Source organism: Oxyura jamaicensis, chromosome 7 (assembly GCF_011077185.1).
Source record: "Oxyura jamaicensis isolate SHBP4307 breed ruddy duck chromosome 7, BPBGC_Ojam_1.0, whole genome shotgun sequence".
Taxonomy (NCBI): Eukaryota; Metazoa; Chordata; class Aves; order Anseriformes; family Anatidae; genus Oxyura; species Oxyura jamaicensis.
The window spans coordinates 17,245,952-17,267,476 of NC_048899.1; the positions used below are offsets into that span (position 1 = coordinate 17,245,952).

Sequence of the window (21,525 nt, forward strand, 5' to 3'; positions counted from 1 at the left end):
CTGTTTTGTTTGCTTGGAGAGAGCATTGGCACACGCTCCAGGAAATTAGCTCTTAACTAAAAGCATTTATGTAATTGGGGAGGGAGGGGGAGGTGTGTGTGCACTGACTTTGGGGAAGTTCAGTCTACAAAAACAAACCTTGCTAACTACACTTGGTTCTGATTAAGGGAGATAAATCTGTCAGTGAGGCTAAATTTACCGAGAGTGTAACCTCCCGCCCCTCGCCCCACCAGCGATGGTCAGGCTGCATTTATTTCTATTGGGCAAGCTCCAGAAAGCATTGGGAGGTGAAAAACAATCCCCAGAAATGTGAAAAATGTGGAATGAAGTGAGGGCGGCAGGAGGGAAAGTGTGGGGAGAGAGGACTGAGCGACCAATAGCAGCACGATGGGTACAATTTCAGCTCCTTTGCTGCTTGCACGGCTGAGGTGCAGGAGCCCAAGATGCAGATTTGTATGCTGAAAATGCAAAAATGCCATGGAGGGAATCCCTGCTCCCCATCTCCTCACATGGGGTGCCTTCCCTGCCTGCCTGCAGAGCGGACAGAGCCACGCTAAAGCTAAGATGCAGAGGGGTGCAGGCAACCAGAGCCATCTCCGTGCCAGGCTGTATGGTTGAGGTGTAACCACCTGCCACGAGGCCAAAGCTGGCCTCAGCTGAGACTGGATGGATCTGTAGCCAGGCCCCGGGTGTCACAGGGGGACAAGGAGAAGGGACGCACATGATGACGGCCATGTTAGGCTGGTCGGAGGACGTGAAGGCACATGGTGGGTCTTGGAGCTGGCTAGGCCACGGCCTGGGCCACTGGTTACATCGAGTGGGAAAGAGAGATGGCTGTTCAGTGAAAGCCGTGCCAGCTGCTTGGGAAGGTTGTTGTCAGCAGTGCTTACCTTCATCAGCATCACCTGCACCGTCTCACAGGGATGTGAAAGCTTTTGTCACATGCTGCTGGCCAGAGCAAGCCTCTTGTGGATGCACCAGCCTGCCCGCTGTCACCAGATGGCCCGAGCGGTGTGTGGCTTGAGACATGCCAAGCATGCCCTATTTACTGCTGACCTAGCTGCTCCTTTTCATTTTGGGAATACAGTTCACTTTCTTTAAAGCTTTATTTGCCTCCTGCAAGGGGGTGTTTTGGTCAGACTTGGTGTCATCTCGTGCAGCCAAAGAGAAGGATGTGTTTGGCCCTGCCAGGGAGGAGGTTTGTGAGTAGAGATTCCCAGCCACTGTAGGACAGGGGAACCCCAGTGTGGCAAGGGCACAGCTCTCCCGGATTAATGTACACCGTGATATCCCCAGCTCACACGGAGAGGAGGCTCCTGTAGACATCTTCCCATGGGCTCACAAAGGTGTCCATCCACCTGTGCCACCATGTCAACTGCCCTTTGGTAAGCTCACCAAGACATAAGATGGTTACCTCTTGGATGAAAGTATGTAAGAAGTTTTGTAACAGACTGATGAGGGACAAAGGGGAATCCATTGCACATATCTGAATATGGCACTCCAAACAATCCATTGCACATCTGAATGAGGGCCACCACCTTGACTGCTCCAGCAGGGACAGACCTGCTGAGGATAGTATCCCAAGGACTCCATCACTGATGGCCAATGGACTCCAGTCTGCTGTGTGTGGGCACTGGGAAAGACATCATGCCTCCAGAGCAATCTCTCTCTGGCATGCAAGAAATGCTTGTGTGGTTGAGTTTTGTCCAACTACTCAAATCTGTCATTGTTTACTGATTAATTGGTAAATCGCTGCCATCCAGTGACTGTGCACCACAAGACATTTGGTTCATTTTTTAGCCCTCTACATTTTTTTTTTCTTTTTTTCTTTTTTTTGTGTGTGGAAGATGTTCTGGGAGACGAGAAAAAGCTTGCTCACCTTGTCACAGGGAAATCGAGACCTCTCACCTCAGAGCTTGCTCCTGGGAGACTTCTGAACTGCCTGGGCCCTTCTGAGTTTTGGGTCTATTAGAGCTGAGAATGCTGTACTGACACGAGGAGGAAAGCCTGGCTCCTGGAGAACCCACCACGACTTGCTGAACTGCTACGGAGCGTGGCTGAGTTTGGTGATAATATGGTGGATCCCCCGGGCACCCAAAAAGCCACCTTTGTTGTAGATTAAACATCAGAAGCCCACAGGAGATATCAGAAAAAAAAAACAAACAGCGATCAGACCAAACAACAAATTGGGGCCAGATGCTCAGTTAGTGTAATGTGGTGCGGCGCCATGGGATTCGCTGAGGCTGGGTGGACCTCTGCCAGGTGAGGATTCGGCTCTGCCGTCAACTGTCAGAGCATCCCTGTGCTGCCTGGATCCAGTAGCTTTGGCTCTCTCCAATGGACTATGCAATCTATACAGCAAGGACATGTTTTTTTAACACACTTTGCAGCTGCCAAAATAAACCCTCTCTAAGATACAGACAAAAAAGGCATTAACAATATTGGCATGTGCTCTGGCTGCTGCATTTCCTCTGACTATCCGTAGCTGGACCTTGATAAGGTTGATTTCTTTGTCACTTAACTCTACCTCCTACTTAATGAGATTTCCACTGAAAGGAGCCAGGCTGGGTTCCCGGCTGTGGGAGATTGGGCAGCTGTGTTAGCTGATGTCCTCTGAGAAGTTATCCCAGGGAGACCCACTCCATCCGAGGCAGGGGGCAGAGGACCCTGCCAAAAAAAAGGGTGGCCTCCTGGAGCCCAGGAGCTTGCAGGAGCACATAATGATTTGACTTTCTTGGCGCACCCTGTGCCTGTCCCTCCGAGGCGCTTTGAGTGCAAGGAAGAGGAACTATTCATCCCCAGCAGCAAACCCAAGGGATGAGGCTTGTGATGAGCTTCTCACATGACAACAGCACTCAAGGACCAAAATCATCCTTTGGGCTTGAGGCAGAGACAGGGCTGGTTGGTGCATGTCTGGCACTCACCCATGCCTCTTGCCTAGCCCAGGTCAGAAGAGGAAGGGTGTGAGTCTACCTCCAAGTACTACCATTAATCAATGCTCAGTGTGCGATAATCCACCTATCACTGGCCTCACTCTTAAATTTTCATTTCAACAGTTTCGTCTCCTCTTTTCATGTTCCTGTTAAACTAAAAGCTTGTAAGCTGCACAGCATTTCTAAAAGTCTTCAAATAAATTCACTTGGGTTTCTGAAGTTTTTGTTTCTCACACCAAAAAAAACTTTGATGAGTTGATTTTGCTGCTGGAGATTTTAAAAAGGGTTTGGGATAGATGAATAAATACAATCAATGCTCCACAAAATGTCTTACATGCAGCAGTGCTCATCTCTTTCCAGATGGGGTATCAGCAACAAATAAACCTGAAAGGACATTACTAAAGGATTATCCATTGCATAATGTAATTTATCCATTTCACAAAAATCTTGTATTTGTTTTCTCTTCGATGGCACAGCCTTTGCTGATACACAATAAATGTTTTAGCTATGGGCTTATGTGGGGAGAGGGGTGATGGACAGTGTATCTTTTCTGCAGTTGTGTTTGCACAAATCAGCCGAGAGTAGACCTGGAGCTCGGAGATGTTCCTCCCATCAGCAAGTCGTCTCTGCAGCATGGTGAAGCTTGGAGGCAGTTTTGAAGTGGCTCAGAGAGGCCAGATTAGGAATAGAGTTCAGAGGAGCTTGTCATATTTTTGGGGAGGAAGGCCTCATTTAAAATGTCAGGAGGAGGATATCCTGTCCCAGCCATGCCTTTCTGCAGAGAGGATCTAATCCGAGGTTTAGGTCTTAGTTTAGCACATCCCTTGTGTGTGTTTTTGAAGGCAGCAGGGAGTGACACTGGGCCTGGAGATGAGGGGACCTGCACGAACAGCACCGTGTCCTTCAGGCGACCTGGCGGGCGGCAGGAAGGGCGGTGAGACCTCTGTCAGGCTGCCTGAGACGTGGGGACCAGCCTGCGCCCTTCGCCTTCTGAATATTTTGGAGAGAGAGGGGGAGGTTTATTTTTTATTTTATTTTTTAATGTAAAAAAGGGTGGGGACAATATACATGGACTTCCTTATTTCCCCAGATTCTCTGGCAAAAACAGTTGCATTAACATGTGTGAAAATGATTTACAGCCTGGCCTTTACACTCACATGTTCTCCAGAAGAGGTGAAGCAGCACGAGGGGGGATGTAATTATCCCCTCCACCCTGCAGAATCACCGCTTTGTGGTGAAGGGCCCTTGATTCATTGCAGGGAAATAATACAGAGAGTTTCTAAAGGATTATTTAGCAGCGAGGCAGAAAGAAGGACCTGTGTGGGCTGCTGCCAGGGCTTCCAGCAGGGTGAAGCCACTGCCACCTCTGCTGTACCTGGATGGTGAGCAGCCACAGCCCTGTCACCCCTCCCCAGAGCTGCCACCGCTGTGATTAAAAAATTGATTATGAGGCTGGAAAAAAAAAAAAAAAAAAAAAAAAAACACAAAAAGCCAGCCAACCCCCGCATGCACATTTATTGCAATTATCCAACATTTTTGTAACTGATGAAAATAATAGAAGGGCTTGGGAGCAACTGAAAGTTATATTCCAGTCTTCTGAGTGTGTGAGGATGGGTTTCATTAGAACTGGAGGTTTTAAAATATAATTACCGCTCTGTGCTATAAGGGCCCTGACCACAGAGGGACTGCTGAGGCACTCACTCATGTCCACTCCCCATGGCTTGCATGGGTCTGAATGCGGGCACTACTGCTTGGCGCTTTGGCTGAGTACTCAGTGCCTTGGGCTAAATAACTCAACCTCCCACCTACTGTTTTGGGGTTTTCTTTCTTCTGGGCTGGCGGGAGAGGATGTGTGGTAAAATGGGTTATCCCCATTGATTAAAATGGTGCCAGGACTCTTGGTAGGGTGTGGGGGCTGCCTGGGGTCATCCCACAGCAGACTTTTCTTGCTGCCCTATTCATGCAATGGGTGTAGAACTCTAAGCCATGGCCTCTGGCTGCTTGGTCCGTATGGCTTGCAGACAGTTTGGGGCAGCCTTTAAGTGGAAATCCAGGAATTTACTGGGGGTAGAATGAAAGGGAGACCTTGGTAGAAGAGACCAGGGAATATGTAAGCAAACTGAGGGCAGATGTCATTGTGAGACCACCCTCCATAACCCTTAACAGACCATGGCAACTGCCAGGAGTGCATGAAGACTGGAGGAAAGTGAATGTCACTCCTATCTTCTAGAAAGACAAGAGGGAGGACCCAGAGAATTGCCAGACAATTTCACCTCAATCCCTGGCAAGGATATGGAGCATCTCATCCTAGAAACCATTTAACAGTCAGATGAAGGAGAAGAAAATCACCTGTACTTGTCAGCGTGGCTTCAGCAAGTGGAAGTCATCCTTGATAAACTTGATAAGCTTCTGCAATGAAATGACCAGTCTATGGATGAGGGGACATCAGTGGCTATAGTCTTAAAGGACTTTGCTAAGGTCTTTGACACTGTGCCTCAGAAGATCTTCCTAGAGAAGCTGTTGATGTATGGGCTGGATGGGTGGACAGTGAAGTGCTTCAAATCCTGGCTGAATGGTTTGGCCCAGAGAGTAGCAGCCAGGAGTGCAAAGTTTAGCCAGTAACATGCAGTGTACCCCAGGAGTCACTGCTGGGTCCAATTCTGTTAATCTTATCTTCATTAATCATCTGTACAAGGGGGTAGAGTGCACCATCATCAGGTTTGCTGATGACACCAGGCTGGGAGGAGTGGCTGATAAGCCAGAGGGACCTGGAAAGGCTGGAGAACTGGGCTGATAGGAACCTCATAAAGCTCAGCACGGAGAAGTGCAAAGTCCTGCACCTGGGGAGGAAAAACCGTAGGCACCAGGACATGCTGGTGACCACACAGGTGAAAGGCAGCCTTGCAGAAATAGACCTAGAGGCCTGGGGGACACCAAACTGAACATAAATCAGCAATGGGCCCTTTGCTGCCAACAGGGCTGCATCAGGCAAAGGATTGCCAGTAGGTCAAGGGAGGCGATCCTTCCCCTCTGCTCAGCACTGGTGAGGCTGCACCTGCAGTACTGGGTCCAGCTCTGGGCGCCCTGTGACAGGAGAGACCCTGAGCTACTGGAGAAAGTCCAGTGAAAGGCCATGAAGTTGCTGAAGTGCCTGGTGCACCTCTTCTATAAGGGGAGGCTGAGAGAGCTGGGGCTGCTCAGCCTGAGGGAAAAGAGACTCAGGGAGGAGCTCATCCACAAACACCTGAGGGGAGGGCACAGAGCACAGAACTGGGCTCCATCCAGCGGTGCCCAGCACCAGGCCGAGAGGCCCTGGGCACAGCCTGGAGCCCGGGAGGCTCCCTCTGAGCACCAGGCAGCACTTCTGTGCTGGGTGGGTGCCGCAGCCCTGGCACAGGCTGCCCACAGCCTCTGGGGTCTCCTCCTTGGGGAGCTTCAGGAGGCGCCGGGACGTGGGGCTGGGCACCCTGCTCGGGGTGTCCCTGCTGAAGTGGGGCTGGGGCGGGTGGGCCCTCATCTCAACCAGTCTGTCATCTTCCACCCACTGTGCTTGCACTGGCACTGCTCTCTGTCCAAGGCATCCCTTTTATCTTCTCCAGGATGGAAACGTTTACCTGAATTTGAAAATCTGGGCTTGTTGGCCTGGCGCGTGTGGGATGTAAGAGCGGATAGCTCCACTTCATCTCACTCCCACCAAGCTGTTGGGATGGTGCATGGCAAGTCCCCTCTGAGTGGAGGGCTGCTGGGAGCACAGCTGTGGTCCAGCTCTCCCACCACCTTGTCTTGCTGGAGTGTTTCCCTGATAAATGAGCTGCTACTTTGGGGAGCACAGTGGGAAAGAGAAATGATTGCCTTGAATGCACATAACAGCTGTGATCTTGATGTGGGCCCCCTCGAGGTTGAGGCACTCTCTCTCCATGTGGGAGAAGGTCTCACTTGGTAGGGGATCTACAAGTCTCTTCCCCTAGACCTCAAATCCCCCAGTGTGCTGGAAGAGAGGGTGCTCTCCCGCAGAGTTTGGCTCCGTGATCGGTCCCTACCCTCTGTTGGCTCTGAAACTCGGTCCTGGGCTGCTCTGGTTTCACTGCTGTCTGAGTAGCTTTGCCCTTGGAAAAAGGCTGCCAGGGACAGCTTGTGTCCCCAAGCCTAATTTATTGACCTAACCGATGGCAGGCATCTGCTGAGAGTAACGGGCAGGTAATTTTCCATGTCCATCTTGGACTGCATATGGTTAAAATTAGGGAAAATGGAAGACAGAGAAAAAAAAAAGACAAAAAAAAAAGAAAAAAAAAAGACTGTTTCTGCAGGAACAAATGAGTGTATTGAAAGGAAAGGGGAGGGAGGAGAAACTCAGTGCTTTTCCCAGCTCCCTTGCAGATTGAATATGATGTCCAGTGCCCCAAGAACCAAATGGTCTCAATTTGCTCCTGCGTCAAATGGAGCTGGTTCTCAGTTGGCTGAGGCCTTGGCAGGGCCATGAGGATGTGTTTCATAACAGCAGCTCTTGTCAAGAACAACAACAACAACAGCATCAAAAACCTGTTGAAACTGTGCTATGCTCAGAACAGAAAACACATGCAAGGAAGAAAAATTCCCTCAATGAAAAAGTCAGTGTAATTAGCCCTGACAAGCCCTGTAAACCAGAGGCAGCCAAGTGGTGGAAGAGGAGGGGAGAAATAACCCAATATCTTTTTGTAGGCAAATGTAAATGGGTCATTAGCTGTCTTCGAACAAAATGTTCCTTGGTGGGGAAAGCAAAGGGACAGGCCTGGCTGTAGGAAATATTGAAGAAAGCCTGGCAGAACCTCCTGTGCAACATGCCTTCTCGAGATGCTGGAAGAAGAGCTTGCTCTGCTTTTCTCCTGTTGCAAGGAGAACTCCTGGGATTTTTGCCTTTGTGCTGGGGTTAGGGTATCAGGGCACAGGCTCCTGGAGCTCCTTGCCTGAGTGCTGAAGCAAAGAGGATGCTCTCAGAGGTGCCTGAATTCAGCTCTGAGCCTCAATAAATTGTCTTCTCCATCAGTAGGATTATCAACCTTTTTCTAGAGACTCCCTTCTGAATAGATATGACTAACTTCAAGCGGAAGGTCTTCCTGCTTAGGGCTTTGCTGTGTTAGGTGCTGCACAGTCGTTGGATGTATGGAGTCCTCTCCTCTGGTTTTAGAGTCCAGCTGGAGCAATGGAGCCATGAGTGGCTCTGCTGAATTTTGCTTTCCTTTGTATTGAACCTCTCCCAGCCTTACTTGACATAAAGGCACATTCAGAAGTGATTTCAAAAGGGGGAACAAACTGTAAAGAATGACTTGGTTGCTGGAGGGATAATCAGCCTGTCTGATACAAAACCATCCCATGTGGCCATACCAAAGCCACTCAAGCCAGCATCTGAAGCCCAATGTGCCAGGAGCAGAGAACCCAAGACTGCTGCATGCCTGAGCTACAGTCCCAGCTTCCAGCATTTGCACTTTGGGGGATGTGCAGGCCTGGAAGTTTCCATTAGATAATGGTGATTAATAGCCATTGTTAGATCTGTTGTCTTGAAGTTGGTCTAATTCTTTCTGAGCCCTCTCACAGTCTTGACTCCAGCACAGTCCTGCAGCAATCAGTTCTGCCATTTTACAGTGTGCTGAGTAAAAAAGATGTTTCCTTTTGCGGCGTTACACCCTTTGACTGATCCTGTTTCTGCATGTCCCTCAGGCTTGGACTATACGGAATAAGGACCAACTGTTCCCTCTCCATTTGGATAGTGGACAATACCTCTGGCTGTCCTTCACCACTCTTTTCCTAGAATATCCTTTTCAGTAAGACTGCATGTGGAAATCTGGATGTAGGCATCTCATTGAGTTATAAAATCACACACAGATGTCTCTGGGTTTCGTTCTCTGTTCTGTCTTTAATCCATGTGCTTTCTTGACCTCTGAGGAGCACTGGCCTCCTGTCTTCAGAAGACATCCATGTCCAGAAAATTCTCTGAGCAGCAGTAGTGAATGCAGAGCCTGTCTGTGTTGATGCATAGTTTCAATAACGTTTCCTTGCATGTATTTCCTTTTGTTCATCGACACTTATTTCACCTGTCATTTTCTTCAGGCTCTGTGCCACATGACACTTTTGTACCCCTTCCTCGTTGGTTTTGGATGTGAATGTCCTGTGTATTTCCTCCCTTCATCCCCTTTCTGTTCATACCTTCTTCGGACTGTCCCTGTGCCTATTGAGCCCAGCCCAGTAGTACCTGGTTGATGGCCTGCATCCACTGCAAAGACTACCTTTTTTTTTTTTTTTTTTTTTTTTTTCCTCCCACATTTTGTTTTCTATAGCCTCATCCATTTTGCAAAGGTCTTATTTTTATATTTTTAGAAAATACAGTGCATTACATTGCACTTTTCTCCTGCATCTTCCACTCTGTTCTTTTGCAGTCCTTACTGTCTTGCTTAGCACAAAGTGCTTGTAGCTCCCAGGATTTCTCCTGAAGCTCTCTTCTGGTGTTGCATTTGCTACCTTAGTTTGTTTGTTTGTTTGTTTTGTTTTTGTACGCTTGTGTTATTTCCCTGAGTGTGTTTAACAATGAAGCTTACCATGTGCAAGTGATGTGAGCAGGGTGTAGGAGCACATCTAGCAAAAGCCATGTTTTTCTGAAGCGTGGAGTATTCATGTTTTGAGTATTTGTTTCTGGTCTCCCTGTGGAAGATCTGGAAGTTTCAGTTTACTTGTCCCACAAGAAGGGTGAAACAGATGGATTCAGAAGATCAGTACCTCCTACTCGCTTGCCTTTTCTTAATACATCTTTAATTGACTTAGAATACCCCGTGTCTTTCTCTGCGGTGTTATCAACAGCCCATTTCCAAACAGCTGGCTGCCTCTCACTCTGAGAAACCCACAAAATGGGAGGGGAGACCCCTCCTTAGTCATTGTGCAGGAATGTTGATGGATAGTTTTATTCTTATTCTAACTTTAAAATACTTCCACTTGCCTATTACAAGTAACAGATTAGTTGCAGATACCAAGTCTGCATTGCTCTCTTAGACGAAGCCTGCACCAGTGTAAATGCCATTCAGCCTAGCCGTGAAAGCACCAAACCACCAAGCTGAACTCTTCCTCTGTTCCCTTCACTTTTGCTGTGGTGACACATGAAACTTTCTGGGAGATTGCCTGTGCTTCTCTAGAGCAGGCTGCCACACATGGGTGTTTTACAAACTGATCTGGTCTAAACCAAGTGTCACTGCAGAGATCCTACTGCTAATCTTAGTGTCGTTAATGCAGGTCTGGGTGCAAAGGGTCTGGGATGATCAGGGACCTGGAGCCAGTGGCAATTGAAAGGTGTTTGGTGCATAACTCCGTTAACGTCTCCTGGAAACGCCAGTGAAACTTCACCTGTCCTCTCAGCAGAAAGGAGACTATATAGTGTGCATGCAGAGAAGCAACATGTTGGAGTTGAAGTGTGTCTCTAGCTACCTGCAGCCCTCAAAGACCTCCTTCACCTGCTGGTTTTAATTCTGGTTTTAAGCACAGTAGTTTATTTGAAGTAGTTTATTTATTACTTTTTTTTTTTTTTTTTTTAAATTTTAATATTTATTTATTTAGGCTTGGGGCTGTGTTCTGTTAGGCAGTGGACTGGGCTACTTGTTCTTCCTGGCTGTGTCTCTTGATGAAGACGTGATTTGAAGATAGTGCTTCATAGGCTTGTTCAGCTCTTAAACTCAATTAGAGTAAATGATTAAGTCTTTATTTCTCATGGGCCAGCTCAGCGTCCAAGGGACTAGAAGAAAGTGTTGTGCACTTGCAATTCTCGTTGTCTACAGATGCTCCGTTTTCCAAAGTCAGCCCCTAGATTTTTCTATCCCTCAGAGCCATCCCCAGTGCCAGGCATAACTTTTAATTCTCCTTTCCATTTTGAGGAGGAACAGGAGCCATGAGCTTGTTGCAAACAGCTGCACTCAGCTTCCTCTACCCAGTTTGGCATATCCAGGGACTGTGCTGCTAATTCAGGAGCACTGTGGGCTGGTGTCGGCAGCATCTGTTCTCAGCTCTAGCTCCCCCTTCCCACCACAGTTCCTCAGCCTTTGGTGTGGGTTGTTCCATTACTTATCAACTGGTTTTCCCATCCCCATCCATCAACAGGTACCACATCCTTAGGAAAAAAGAAAAAAAATTGAAAAAAAAAAAAAAAGAAGAAAACCAATGAAATATGAACTTTGCTGCAGCCAGGGCTTCTCTGTTGGGCAGGGATTGTGTTGGAGCTCTGCGTAGCCCAGCAGCACAACTATGAGCCCTCGTGTGTCCCTGGTGTGTGCTTCCCAGTTGTCCCAGAAACAACGCTTTTGTCAGAGGTTGTATATTAGCCCTTTCATCTGGAACAGAGGCCGTTTTCTCTGGAGAACAAGCCAGCGAGCTTTGTGCTTGCTGTGCAGGATGAACATGCAGAAGGCCATATCCCCTCCTGCCCCCCCGTGATGCTCTACTGTGCTTTTGCGTACAGCAGCTCAGTGGCCTGGGTATGTGCCCCTTCAGGCAAAACTTCTTGAATATAGTCAATATGTTCATATATAGTCATGACAGGCCTGGCTGAAATGATAGGTGGTTGGGTTTATTGAAAATAAACAATATACATTGCACAGATATATTTATAGTGATGAGCTGCTGCTTTTAAGTGAACTCTGTTTCTCTTGGATTTCCTTCCTAATCCTTCATTTTGTCTTCCCTGGAGACTTTTAACATCTGCAAACAGGTCCCAGTTGGTTGTTTTTGTGCTCTGTTGAACTGTGGTGCAGTCTCTGCTTGTCTTTCCCACCATGTTGCATTTCTCGTAGCTCATTGATTGAGTACGTTTCTTCCTACAGTGCTGATGAAACACCGAACTTCCTATCCCCTTCCTTCAGCCCCTGAAGGATGAGGTGTCTTCCCCTTCTCAGTGAAACAGCTTTGGACAGTGTGTTCAGAACTGCATGCTGATGCCGCAGTGTGGGATGGGTTCAGGATTGGTGAGCACCAGGCCCCGGTTCAGCCAAATGGATGGGAATGCACAACTGAAGCTACAGTCTAAATATTTTCCTTTGTTGCCCTTCCTTTTTCTGACTGATGGTTGTATTATCACATTACATTTCATTATTATCATTATAACCTCTACAAGATGCTTATAATGGGCTAATGAGTCCTAACTTCTGGATGCTTGCTTTTTCAACCCAACTTTTTTCCTCATCTGGAGCTGAAGATTTGGGCAAGGTTGAATGCACCTTGCTCTGAAGTCCACTAAGAAAAGTTCGATTTAGAACAGGGTGATGGTGCTTGGCTCCAAGTAAGAGCCTGCCCATTCTGATCTGAGGATTAGTCTGTTGATATTTTGCTCTTGCGGGAGAGATTTCCATAATGCTATCCAGCTGAGCCTGCTCATACTGAGATGTTGGCATGTTGCTCTTTAGGCTATGAACTTCCAGGAATTTGTAGGTGGAAATCTGACTCGCTTGCATTATCGGAGCCTGGTGATGGTGGTGGTGAATACAGAGCATTCTATTCAAGCTGTGCTCTGCTAGCACAGGAACCTCAAGTTTAATAACAGCTTTGGAGTCAACTGGAGAGCAGCTATTGTTCTCAGGGCTTTTTCATGCATATATTACTTCAAGGTTTTCCCCTCCTTTCAGCTTAAGTACTTGGGGATAGAGGAATGAGGGAAGCAAGCTGCCAGTGCCTAATGCATATTTCTTGGAGCAAATGTATTGGTTTATTTTGTTTTTAACAGCTTTTTGCAAATGTGGAGCAGCTGTGGATTCTGTGATTACTTCTTTTCTTTTTTGGAAATGTAGGGTCATCATCCTGTCATTTAATAGCATGTAGATGTACAAAAATAATTCCAATATTGAAGAATTTTGAGGTAGTTAGAATTAGCCATTTATTTCTCACTCACCGATCTATTAAAGTCTATTAACTAAGCAACCTGAAGGGAAGGAATCTGGGCTCTCCTCAGGGCTCCTTCTTGCTCTTCCCTTCTGAGGCTGAAATTAAGGCAGCCCACAGTTCCGTGGATCAGGTCCATCAAGGGATGTAGGTATCCAAGTCCGTGCTCTAAAAATAGTGTCCCACCCTAGCTCCAGAGACACCCAAATCTCACAGTGTCCTGTGTGCTGTACAACAAGGCTGTAAGTTACACTTCGTTGCCCTCAGGATGTCTGACCTGGGCATCACTATGCACCTTCAGAGGGGAGTCTTCAGAGCACACATCCCAAGGAGGGTCGGAGCCTGATGATGGCTGGGTGGTCTGCCACCTGGCTTGCCAGATTTTAGGGACCAGATTTGGGCACCTTGTTCTCCTGGTGTTCACTGAAGGTCTCACAGCCCTCAGTATTATGAAAGCTTGGTCTGTCTGCCTCTTCAGATCTGTGTGGGCAGTTATGTGGCAGTGCTGTAATTCAGGTTTATGCACTCTTCTCGCTAAGAGAAGACAGTAAGATCATTCCTCTTTGGACCATACCACCCTAAATGAGTGTGGTTTTGCAGCCTTTATGTAAGATTAAGAAGAAAGCAGAATTCAAGGTGTGAAGTAGGTAAGGCCCCCGGAATTTGGAGGATGGCTAGCAAGGACATTTTTTCACTCATTATACTGAGTCATTTGTCAGGAAGGAGATATCAATACTGCTTGGGAAGGATGGCAGGGAGTATTTATTTTAATAGCACATAGTTTGTGAACTGGTTGCTAGTGCCCCCTGAGCCTGAGGATGGCCTGGCTGTACATGAGTTAGGCCTGCAGAAAGTGATGGGGTGGGTGACATGCCCACTGCCCTGTTGTGTGTCCTCAGCTGCTGTCCCTTGCTGAGAGCTGAAACCCTTCTGCAGGGCTCGGTATTGCCTGTGTTGGTCTCCTCTAGATCTGTTTTTTACGACACCACCATCACAGGACAGATGCAGACACCCCGTAACAAAGGTGCAGACCCCGACTATTTGGAGGGATGAACACAATAAGCCAGTCTGGCACAGCATTTTTATACATCTGGCAAATCAACCCTGACAATGTAAACAGCTCTTCAGGTTGAAATGTTGCCTTTCAGCTTCAGAAATCTGCTGGCCAAGCTCTCTGCCAAAGCATGGCATGAATGGGGTGCCCTATGTTCTCTTCTTCTCCTTTTCCACCTCCCGTCTGCAACAGGAAGATAACTGCTAGCTTTGCAGGGCTGGCCCATGGTCTGCGGACCTCGGTGGCTGGTACGTTCTGCAAGCGGGCTGAGCTGCCCGGAGCAGAGGACAGATGGAGCCCTCCCTTAGCCGAGCAGCACTTCCCAAAGCTGTTTCCCTAAAGGGGATGAAGCCACAGCTGCTGCAATAGCAGTGAAACCCAACAGAACCTTGGACTCATCTCCAGATGCCTCCTGCAAGAGTCCTCGAGGGACCCTTGTAGACGATCTGCTGGTGGGGGGAACGGGGCGATTTGCTTCCCGGGGCTCATGTCAGCCTTCACTAATCCTCTGCCACTCCCAGCTCTGCTGTGTGCACCCAGGCTCTTCGCTCTGAAGTTTGGGAATGCTGGCCTCTAGCTTCTGACCTCCCACACAACTCTAATTCCAAGAAACAATGCCCTAAATCTGTTGCAATGACAGCTCGCTGATTCCTACGGCATGGCTTGTTAAAAGATCTGAATCTACTAATAGGAATTGGCCTGATAAAAGTGACTTTTTTACCTCCCCACTTAGCAGCTATATGCAGCCCGGGGAATCTAGAAATTAAATTGGCTTTTTTTCAAGTCTCTTCTGTGCAACAGAAATGGGACCCCTGCAGTGCAGTGCAGTGTTTCCAATTATATTTTGGGGCATGTTGCTAATTTTTGGCAGACAGAGAGAAACAGGCCAGGCAAATGGCAGGTGGCAGGCTGTTTTCATATTTTACCAGGAGCATGGGGGAAGGGAGAGGGGAGAAGGAGCTGAGCTCCCTGCCAAGAAATGTGACCTGGCGCTAGAGTGAGCAGAACGGTTTTGGCACGTGCCTGAGGATGGAGGGCTGGGCCGGGATGGCCGGGACCATTTACGTCCCCTCCTGCTGGGAACACACATGCATGCAAGCAGGACTAAAATAAACACGCTCGGGTAACAGCAGCTTTCAGTTCTGGATTTGGGCACTTCTTGGCTCTGCGTGGCTCCACCACGACCAAATGGTGCCACGGGGCACACTCGGGGGGCCGGTGTCAGCTGCAGGGTCACACTCCTCCTCCTCTCCACTGCTACGTGTGGCCCTCCTCTGCCTTCTCCACACGATCAGAAAAAAATTGGCTTTTGTTCATTCATTTATTCATAACACAGCTAATGGATTCAAGATGGCACTGTCTCCGGAGGGCCTGGATGATTTTTCAAAGCTATTACACAATCCGCATCTATGTGCATGCATATGTGGAGCGAGGGTATTAATAACCAGAAGCTAGTGCCCAGGATCTGCATACATTTCAGTGTCTTCCCCCCCCTCAGGACAGCAGCGGTGACATGAATTTTAGGAGCCAGCCATGCTGCTGTGTTTGAAAAGATCAGTCAGAAGCAGGGCGCCCACCTCACCCCAGCGGTGTGCCAGCCCACCCACTGCACAGGACTCCAGGGGGGAGGGCACCAAGATGCAGCATGGGGGCTTCAAGACGCTTAATTTGGAAAATATATCTACAACACCAACTGTGAAAGCCATGAAAGTGGATGCTGAGATACCTTACTCTGAACCAATCCAAATCTTTTCTTGGGCTGGATCTATATGGAAGTTTGGGGGTGTGAATTTCCATACAATTGCTAAATTTTGTTTTTAAAAACTTCATGGGAGAAAAACAGAAGTCTTTTCTTCAGAAAAGGCTGAAATAAGAAACCAGAGATGGGAAAAGATCTTCCTGCAGCGGAAAATTGTTGGTGAAGTGGGCATGATGTTTCTGAGCATGATGTTTTGGTGGAATTGTGCCTTCTGTAGGGATTGGATATGCTGAAGGTTTATTTCAAGCCAGCAGTGGCTGCTGCGTGCTTAAACCCTTTGCCAGAAGACTTCAACTGATAGGGTGTCATGGTGACAAAGAGTATTTGAGGAGAGAGCAAGAGACCCAGACTGGTGCGGGGTGGCTGTGACTCAGGACAGCAGCAGGACAACCACCTGGCAGCTCTGCCTGCTGCCTTTGGGAGCTCCTTGGGACTTGCAAAGCAGTGATTTCCCAGGCATGCATTTGCCCGTGCTCTGCTGCAGAGGCCCATGCTCTCCTCTCTAGAGCTGCTTTGCTCTTTCTGGCAGCAGAGGTACCCCTGCAAGCAGGAGGAGAACAGCTCAGACCCTCCCAACACTGCCTATTCAGACACTGGCACTTTATCCTCAGCCTCCTTCTCCTGATGCAGTTTTGCTGCAGACACAAGCCCAGATATTTTTGGCACCGATGCTAACGTCCTTGAAATGTCTTTCAGCTGAGAGCAAGCCAGCTAGTTAGGGATTTGCAGGATCCTCAGTGACCTTATTTCAGAAGCAAATTGTCAGGGTTTCAACCTGTTAATTTGCTTTCTTGTAACCTGCCTGAAGGGCCTGGAAATTAGGGCCCTGGTCAGCTTAAATCCTGGCAGCATGCTTTCAGGAGGAGGTGCTGCCTGAGGATGGAGGAATATTAGTAATGGATTGTTCCACCACTAATGGCAGTGTGGTTAATATATTGTAACCTTTATGTTAAACATTTTCTGATCACATGCCTGGAATTAGATGACAGGCAATTTGCCATTAGACCTTCTATACGGTGATGGGCTAAATCTAGCTCATGGTTTTAATGGTGTAAGCTCAGAGATGCTCTGTTGACTCCACCTGAGGGAAGCTGGAGGAGAAAGATGATTTGACTCTTTTTCATCTGTTCCCTGTAATCCATTTGCTGTCAGTGTTCAGAAGCAGCATTGAGTTACATGCCCTGCACATAGTCCTCTGAAGGAAAGGCATTCCCTTATCATGGCAACATCTACTCCCAAAGATCTAAAAACCTTGTGAAAATCCATGGCCCATCTGCTCTGGCCTTTGTCAGGCAGATCTGACATTTTATACCCACTCCATCCTGTGGAAAATCATGCCTGTTACAGTAGGAAGGGGCAAATCTTATTTTGTATGAGTCTTCTCACCTGCAGCTGCAGCACTGCGTGAGAAGTGCAAGCACAGCTCTCAGCATCACTGATGCAGTGACTGCCCTGGGTGTCCTGGGTTGCCCCTGGGCAGGAACAATCCTAATTGAGTGATTCCTGACAGGTCTCTGTGAGCAGTCCATGGTTTTTCAAGGCATCATATCCCAGTGTTTTGTCGCCCTTAACAGTAAGAATTTTTATCTACTCTTTAGCCTGGATTTACTTATCTGCCCTGTGCAAAGACACTGAACGCTATATCTGAATTAGCCTTGCAACGGCTACTTCTGAATTAGCCCCCAAAGAAGCTGCCTGTCACCTGGAAATAGCATTGGGTGGAAGTGGGAAATTCTGAACAGTTTGGAAAGGGACTTCCAGATCCATGGAGTCTTCAATATGGAGCCAAGTAGTTCTGTAGAAATGGGATAATCCAGCACATCTGCACATCCACGCCCTGAGGCACTGAGTTCAGGGCACTTGTTGCTTGCTGTCTTCAACCTGCTGGTGTCAGACTGGTTCTGGTGGTGTTCAGAGCTGTTCTTCTCTCTACCCTCCCCTCTGCAGTCATGAAGAGTTCAGTGTTATCAATCTTTATTAGCACGCATGGAGCACTGACAAGCCTGATGCACCGCTTGTAGTCCTTGCAAACCCACGAGATCTGTTTGTGTCCTTATTGCTGACCACGTATTTACACTGCTCTGATTCCAGAAATGGTAACCCCTTGTTTTATAAAATCTGTTTGATCCCAAGGCAAGGTGCACTGCCACATGCCACTGAAGGCTTTCCTTTGCTTCACTTATCTGTGCTGCTGTTGTTGGGAGGGTAATTTTGCCCCAGCCATGAGGTCTGTTGCACATCTGTCTGGACAACACGGAGATTGCTGTACAGGATCAGGCTGCCAGTCTGTCCAGCCCAATTTCCTGCCTCTGACAGTGGCCAGGGCTGGATTCTTTATGAACATCCATTCTAAGAAAGCCAGATCCTTATCCTTACTAAAAGTTATTCTGAATTCTGAAGCAAAGATGGAAAAGAGTTCAGTGAATACCTAATGAAATGTGAAGAGTGTGGTGGTGTTACCTTGCTAGGCAGCTGAACTCCACCACAACCGCTCTCTCACTCCCCCTCCTCAGAAGAGGAAGGGAAGAAGAAAAGGAAAGAAACAACTCATGGGTTGAGATAAAGATAATTTAATTAAAGGGAAAAAAAAATAATGTAGGGAAAATTTATTAATAATTAATTTAACTAAAGGGAAATGGGAAAGGAAAATTTTTTAAAAAAATAAGCAAAGGCCATGTGGAAGTGCAGAGGAAAGAAATTACTCTCTATTTCCTACCAATAAGTGATGCTTGACCACGTCCTTGAAGTAGGGCCTCAACTCACAGTAGGCATCATTCGGGAGGACAGATGTTTTCACAAGAGCCCACCCCTCCCCTCTTCTTCCTTTTCTCACCTTTTATTGCTGAGTGTGACATTGTATGGCATGGAATATCCCTTTGGTTGGTTTAGGTCAGCTGCCCTGGTGATGCTCCTTCCTCCCCTCTTGCCCACCCCAGCCTGTTGGCTCTTGGAGGGCTGGGGGGAGTCCTGATGCTGTGCCAGCACTGCTCAGCAGCAGACACGACACTGGTGTGATACGGCTGCTGTTCTAGCTACACGTGCAGACACAGCACTGTATGGGCCGCTGCAGGGAACGTTAACTCCATCCCAGCCAGACCCAGTAGAAAGAGTCTTCGCATCATGAAAGGCCAACATGACTTCAGATGTGCCTGTCTTGGGCTGAGACACATCCCCTGTTTTCCTGTTTCATTTTGACTCGCAGAGTTAAAGACCTAACACCTTGTTGTCTTCTACAGGCTGTCCCGGTCTAATCTTTGCTCTTGAGGCCCCTGGAATTCACTCTGGTCCCTCATGCACACTTGGATCTCCAAAAATGTCTGGATTCATTATCTCGGCTGCCAAAGAACACGATGCTGCCCTCAGTCCCTGCTTCCCAGCATCTTGTTCCCCCACTTGCATACTTCTGGAGTGAACATACCCAAACAGTGACACACTTACCCAGTGTCCGTGATATGAGCATAGTGGAGTTTGTGTTATACTTTCCCCAAGGGAGCTGCTTGTAATGGTCATGTTAAAAAAAGAAAAAAAAAGAAAAAAAAAAAAAACTGTTTTGAAATTCTTTTGGGAGAAGCTGTGTATGTACACAACTCCTTCATCTTACAAAGATCTTCACAGACCTTTTAGGGTAGGATAGGTAGCATCTCTCTCTTTGTTCCCATGACTCGCCAATCTTTAACAACTTTGCAAAATAAAATGGAAATTGAGCAACTCCTTTCAAATGTCTTTTTTGTTTTGTTTTGTTTTTCAGACTGTGATTAAAAATATGAAAGCTTCAGATCCTGTGTCTGTAAATTGTATGCCGATGTTTACATTGGCTTTTGAACTAGAATCGAGTTGTCTTCATTACGAACCCAAAGGAGGTGGGGGGTGGGGGGAATATACCCCTGGAATGATAATAGCTAAGCACTTGCTCACTAATAAATTTAGGTGTTAATGTCTTGTTTTTCTGCTGTTTGGTTGCCATAGAGATGGGCCTCATGAACTAATGGGTTTGTTGTGAGAAGTTCAATACACATTTGCCAAATGTTCTGTTTCTCTAGTTACCTCTCTGCTTTTTCCCATGCCATCGAGTGAATTAGTTTGAAACCAAAGCCTTTCCGGCCTCCGTGTGCTGAGAGCAAGGGGAGGCTGGGAGAGAGGAGCCCAGAAAATGGAGTTTACTACGGGTTATGCGGAGCTACCAAAATAGACGCAGGAAACATCAGGGAGCAGCACTGTTTACAGCGTATCCCTGCGAGGCTATTTTGGAAACTGGCATATATATTTATAGCACGTATTCCACAAAAGGCTGTGAATCAGTGTCAGCAGAAGCAGAACGAGCAGGGGGAATGCTTACCTTGGGAAGAGGTGCAGGTAGGGAGTGAGACTTCTCCTCCTGCTCCGTATGGACCTGCAGCATGGGCAGATCTGCCTCACTTTGCTGCACGAATGTGCTACACCTCCTGTTGGCACTGCTGGCTTGTCCCTCCTGCCTGGGGCTCATCCAGGGCTAAAAACAGGCCTCTGTGACTCGGGTCCTTCCCTGCTGGGAGGCCTGTGGTGAGCCGAAGCTTCCAAGTTGGACGTTTCCACGTGATGACATCTGAGGTTTAGCAGCAGGCCACTTGGAGAGTCCTTCCCGATGCTGGGAGTAAATTTGTCTAACACTCTGACACAGTGCAGGCCTCAGGACAGATCAAAATGTTTTGGATTTACTTTTAAAGCCCCTAAGAGATTCTTCTGTACATTGCAGGCCAAAGAATACCATGAGAGGTTACTCCAAGACATATGCAAGGGGCACCAGGTTTCCCAGACCTTTACTTCTGCTGGAGAAGGCAAATGTACCCATTTCAATCCGGCACAGGGAGTTTCTATTGTTTGGTTTAAGTGGCGTACAGAATGTCTCATTAGGAAATGGCATTTGTGCACAGAGCATTCACGATCAACATTTTTCTTCTGATACACTGAAAAATAAAATAAATAGGTGATTACTGTTTGGAACAACAGCTGTTTTGTGATAAATCTCATCTCAGCTTTGTTTACAAAGTAGTATTTTCACTTTAAAGTTGGAGCCTCTCTCTGTCAAATCGTCCAGCTGCAGGCAGCCAAAAAGAGGCCCTGACTCATTCATCGCTGCTGCAAAGGCAGCGGCGCTCCAGGGGGCTGCGAGCACTTCGGGAGAAGCACCGGGACCAGATGTGTGGTCTGGGGAAGGGGATGGAGATGACGGAGCCACAGCCAGGCCAGTGGTCCTCCAGGGATTTGGGAACCAAAGAGCAAGATGGTGCAGTTCTGGCTCGAGTATGTGGCGACACAGGTGGAGGTTTGGTATCCAGGCTGGGGGCTCAGGATCCAGTTCATCCCTGAAAAAAGATGTGACAGAGTCATGAAAGCCACCTACCTACCACCAGGCTTGCAATGTTGCTTCTTTAAGACACCACAAGTTGTTAAATGTGGTGCTGTGCCGTGCCAAGTTGGCTCTGCTGGCGTTTTCAGTCGGTGCTGCTTTGATTGTAGTCCAGGAGCTTTGCAACCACTGCTGGGATGGTTTTGGCAGCTGGAGTGGCAAGTATCAGAACATACCATCCTCCCATGCTCTAACTAAAAATACCCCCTACGTTAACAGAGTAGGTCTAGAGACATGGAGTTTTTATAAACCAAGAGGTATTACTTCTTTTGGGTCCCTGACACCCATTTAAATGTCTTCTGAGGCTAGCTGGGAGGTGTCTGTTGTTAAGGGGATATGAGCCCCTGCAGCTACACATACTCCTGGGACTTTGGACTTGGTCTCATATTTATGTATCTTTTTACATAAAAGTCCACGAAAGCACGTTGGTGTGTTGTTTGTCAGACCCTTCTCTCTCACAGCATCAATGCACTTTCTCTCATTAACAAACAAACAAACAAAAAACAAAAAA

General features: G+C 47.7%; 1 long non-coding RNA gene across 2 annotated transcripts in view; it reads left to right on the plus strand.

Moving 5' to 3' along the window:
* The first annotated feature begins 1,091 nt into the window (after positions 1 to 1,091).
* The window catches only part of LOC118169808, a 31,670-nt gene continuing 11,236 nt past the window's right edge, over positions 1,092 to 21,525 (plus strand). Inside the window, exons 1-2 of one of the 2 annotated variants that reach the window (XR_004752286.1) lie at positions 1,092 to 1,385; positions 5,100 to 5,976. This is a non-coding gene — a long non-coding RNA (uncharacterized LOC118169808). Of the gene's footprint in view, positions 1,386 to 4,851; positions 5,977 to 21,525 lie in introns of those variants that run through there. The other variant, XR_004752285.1, reaches the window with a different exon arrangement.